The following is a 5,020-nucleotide window of genomic DNA, read 5'->3' on the forward strand; positions in this document are numbered from 1 at the left end:
TCATTGTGAAGCAAAAGTCCTGCAAATAAAACCACTTCATCGTTGTGCAGCAATTTGGGCATATTTCGCCCAAGACACAGTGGCTTAGACAAAGCTCCAGTTACTGGGATGGAACACACTTTGCCACAGGATATAATTAATAACCCATACACAGTCAACACACTTGTTTAACAGCAAAAGCCTCATAGCCCACGTGCACCATTAGGAAGCAAGTGGGAGCAGAACATTATGCAGTGCCAGCCCAATTAAACTTAAAATCTATGGGAAAGGAGTAAAAAAGCATACAAATATTACAGCCAAGTAGACTAATAGCCCACAATCACAATTTTAGTCTGTGTCTCGGGCTGTCACAGCACTGAGTAACTGTCCAATTAGTCACAGGAAAGAATGGCTGCTGCTCTCAGTAGGACAGAGAATGCCTCAACACCATCCCCCAGTTACTCCCTCTGTGCTCAGCAGCCTCTCCACATCACACAATCCATCCATCACTTACCTCAGACCCGTTCTTCTTTCAACCCATTCTCTAATTTTAGTTTGCACTGCTAAGTACTACTCACCCCCCTTGGGCAGAGTTTGGCTCCTGCTGTTTGTTTCTGCCTCCGTTTTCTTGCTGCCTTGGTGACCCTGCACAGAGCATGCTAATTCCCCCAGAAATAAAGTGGCAGGAGGTGGGAACAGAGGAAGCAGGAGGGAAATGGCAAGGAAGGAGGGATGACCCACCAGAACATCTCTGGCTCCATCAGTCACACAATGCACAAAGGTGTCAATCTACTTTGGGTCACCAGCTGAAACCCCCAAACTGGGATCATCATCTCAGCCTGGTCAGTCATGTTGTAGCCACATCTTTCCAACTCCAACATCCTCATACCTTGCTGGCTTTGGTCCAAATGCTGTGGCACTTTGCCCACTCACTAACAGCTTCCCCATGACTATCCCAGGGCAGGGAGAGGCCACAGAGCTCCCTAAATACCCAAAGCTTTGCTTTCACTTTTCACTTACTTTGTCTTGCCTTAAAGACTTGTCTGATTTTATGCATCTTAACCACTTTGAAACCCAGTATTTGCCATCATTATAACAGAGTGGAAAAGCTTTTGAAAGGCAGACAATGAGCTGGCTCTGCTCTCCGCAAAGCCTCAATCAAGAGGGAAATGGCAAGGCAATCTTTCAGGGAATACAAAAGAAATGTTTCTAAGGGACCACAGTTTAATCTATGCCAAACACCTCCGAACAACTGGAAGAGTCACGTGCTGCTTTCCCATTTAGCAGGTACAATGGAGCTGTTACTCTGCCCCCGTGTTTTCCAGCATACACTGAATTAACCCTTGTCACCCAAAGGCCAAGAGAGCTCATTGCACAGAGGCACTTGTGATACAGTCTACAGCAGGTAAAAACTTCTATCTGTGGGCAAGGTAAAAGCTAAGGAGCTCGAAGAAAACAATCTGTGAGCATTCAGAGAGAGGTGAACACTGTTCTCCACTGCTCCATTAGTGTTTCCCACATTAGCTCTCAGGAGCATGGTAGGACTGAAGAGAGATGCACAATGACTTATGCGACCATCAGGCACATCACAGCATCTGTGCACACCAAAAGGAGAGTTGGAGGGGGCATGATGAGCATTTGCTGTGTACAGCAAGCAGGTAGAAACCTCCACACAGCCTTTTTTTGCCTTATCTTTGCCATAGCTCTGCTCTTTTTTTGAGATGGGAATGCTTCCTTACAATTTTCACCTGGCCATGGATCCTATCTTTCATGGCAAGGCTCAAAAACTGTATCAGTTGCCTTATAGATTTTCTGCAAAGAACAAATTACTGCCAGCACTGCTACCACCTGCACTGCCTCCACTCACTTACTCCTGGGACACAAGCAATTCCTTCACAAAAGCCCTGACCTGAGAGAATGGAGCATCCATCAGAGCAGCACACAAACTCACAACTGAGAGCTGTCCCTGAGCCACAGCAGGTCACAGCACAGTGAGGTGCAGGGCCCTGAATGCTGCAGAGATGTGTGGCCACACACAGACACACCAGCCCTGACACAAGGCAGGTAGAAACCAGGGATGCTCCAGGGAATGGTTTCCTGGAACCACTCAGGACTCTGGAGTGAAGCTTCTTTCTTTAGGCAGTCCTTCAGGATGGATTTCAGTCACAGTAAAGAAAACTGGCAGATTTAAAAAATAATCTGGCAAGTTTAACAGATAAATCCTTATCTAAAAAAAAAAAAGAGTGTAAGATCTTGCCTACTTGAAACCCTTTCAGCGTGTGCACATGGTTTGGATTTGTACATACCACGATTACAAGTGATAGAACAACAAGATCTTTTTCTGAGCTGACAAACAGAGTCATCAGACCTGAGAATCACTTCACAGACATGTCTTGGGATATGATACACTGCACAGACCTCACCTTTGTGTTTCAATTCAGTAACAGCATTAAGGAGCTGACAGTGAACTTTGCAAGACAAATGCTCACCAACATCGTGGATAAAGCGCTCGATTTTCGACTGCATCCCCCAGTATCTGAACTCGACTTTACACAGTTTGTATGCACACATGATGGGGTATTTCCCAGGGTTGTTCTTGTACTCCTGAATCCAGTCTTCTGAGAGGGGCCCTCTTTTAGTCTTCACTGATTTATAGAGCTTTGGATCCTCATCAGCTTTGTATTCATGGGGAGGGATAGGATCTTTAACGATATCAATAGGATCTGGAGAAAGAAAATGGAAACAGTTAGACATTTCCTGAACAAAAGAAAACGTTTTTCAAGAGTTATTTCTGTTTGAGTAAGTACCAGAAGCATCACAGCTATTTAGTTTCTTTTCACTTACACTTAAACAACTGATATTTAAATTGTTTGTACATTGCTGCTGGGCAGTGATCAGCTCTGCCAGAGGAACGAGCACACACAGTTCCAGCAAACAGAGGCTTTGCTCCAAATAGATGTTTTTGCCCACAGTGGTTGCAGATCCACAGCACTTTGGCAGCTCTGCACACTCTGTCTTTCCAGCTCCATAAAGATCTGTTGCACATTCCATCTTTCAGCTTTTCCAACATCACTCACAGTGCTACAGCTCTGTCAGCCAAGACAGTTAAATACACCTGCCCAGTTATGGAATAGGCACTACTGATGGAATATCTGCTCTTTGGAGACCATCAAGTGAGGGTACTGGTAACTTCTCACCTGCTATTGTTAGACTAGATGTACTGTGGAAGGCAGAAAGTTTAGCTGAAGTCCTAATGAACACTTCAACAATGGAGAAGTGGAGTGAACTGAACATATTTTGAAGATCTGCAATCCCTACCCCAGAGCTCAGAAGCACCTGAAGTTTGGATTGAAGTGCAGGATTGCTCTTGCCAAGAAATGACAGCTCTGCTGACACTTCTCAGTGAGGCAGCATGACTGCAGCCTGTTTGCTCAGCACCGAGAGCCTGATCAGACAGACTCAGCAATGAGCACAGCCAAACTGCAGTTCAAAACCAAATTTAAACCATGTAACACTCAAGGAAAGCTGTGCAGGGTTATGGTGATGTCCTGCACATCACAGAGCTAGTACAGCCACTAGATGTCCTTTCCCAGAGCTGCTGCTGCAGCCAGCACAGCACTGCCAGGACTCAGCCTCAGCAGCTCCAGAGCCAGTGATGCTCCAGTCTCACACCAGGCTGCTGGTGCAGCACTCCCTGCCCTGCAGGATCACTGCCAAACACCACGGGCACAGGCCACCATGGATGTCAGGACAGAGGAATCACTATGACACTTGTCATTCTCTGCCTTTTTGTAACATGTTCCCTTTTGTCTGTTCTCATTAAGTCCTTAGCTCATTAACTCCATCTTCTCAAGACAGCTGTGATGCTGAGTGTTAGTGTGCACGAGGGCAATACTGAAAGGGGAGGGAGCAGAAATGAAATGCACCTTTAATGCTTCAAAAGTGCAGGCAGGAATCATTTGCTTATACACAAAGGAGCTACACAATTATCCAGCATGATTTTCACAATCATACAGCAATACTTTCCTCTTCTGTGGTTATCTTTACTTATTCCCCCTAAAATCATCAGATGTCATACTCCTCTTGGGAGCTGCATAAATAAGAGGGAAAAGCATCAGATTCAATTTACAGATGGGGGATTCAAATTATTTCCATGTGATTTACATCAAGCCTAGATGAGAACTCAGATGTCTTCACTTTCCTTGGTGTAACTCTACCTGCAGTGACACTGACAGGGGTGCAGGTCTGTGTTTGAGGAGGGATAGACAGGCAGAGCAAAGGAAAAAGTAAAGGAAAAGGCAATTCACCTAGAATGGTTTGTCTTTTTTCTGCAGCAGAAAGGTTGAACACATTGCTATGCTCTCCTGGATCAGTTTTGTAGTAAGTCTCAATATCAATAGAGAACTTCTCCACGAAAGGACATGTGTACCTGAAAGTCAGAACAACAGACCTTAGAGTAAATCAACCTCAATCCCACGCAGCTTTCATCCATATTTACTGCAGATATGCCCAAAATACCAACTGTACAGATTAAAGAGATCATTCTTTAATAACTTCTTAAGACAGCAAGTTGACAGTTTTCAGCAAGAAGATAACTTTTGGGCCCACTATACTAACAAATTATGTTATGACACAGAGCTAATACCAGGACACCTTGAAAATGCACCTGTGCCAGGAGAAAAGCAGAACTCCTGCCTAGAATTTATGGCAGAATAAAATACAGACTAGTTCTGTGCAGTGCAGGTTTCCTGGCCAACTGATTGACTCATGGGCACTTCAAGAGGACAGATTAAACCCAACTGGAAGTGGACTTTAATCACTTGGAAGTCAGGCAGCTCCATTATACTCAGTCATGAGCAACTGCTCCTATGCAGACACCAACTCCACACCTTTCCCAGGACTGATGTTACCTCTAGAGCTAAAACAGAGCTGCAAAACTTTTCTAGGTTTTTCATAAAAATCAAAATATCCCTTAGAGCCTTCTTATGATGAAAGATGACAATATCAGACTTGTAAATTGGAAAAGGGCAAACACTTTAAA

This window comes from Acanthisitta chloris, unplaced genomic scaffold (genome assembly GCF_000695815.1).
Source record: "Acanthisitta chloris isolate BGI_N310 unplaced genomic scaffold, ASM69581v1 scaffold15242, whole genome shotgun sequence".
Taxonomy (NCBI): domain Eukaryota; kingdom Metazoa; phylum Chordata; class Aves; order Passeriformes; family Acanthisittidae; genus Acanthisitta; species Acanthisitta chloris.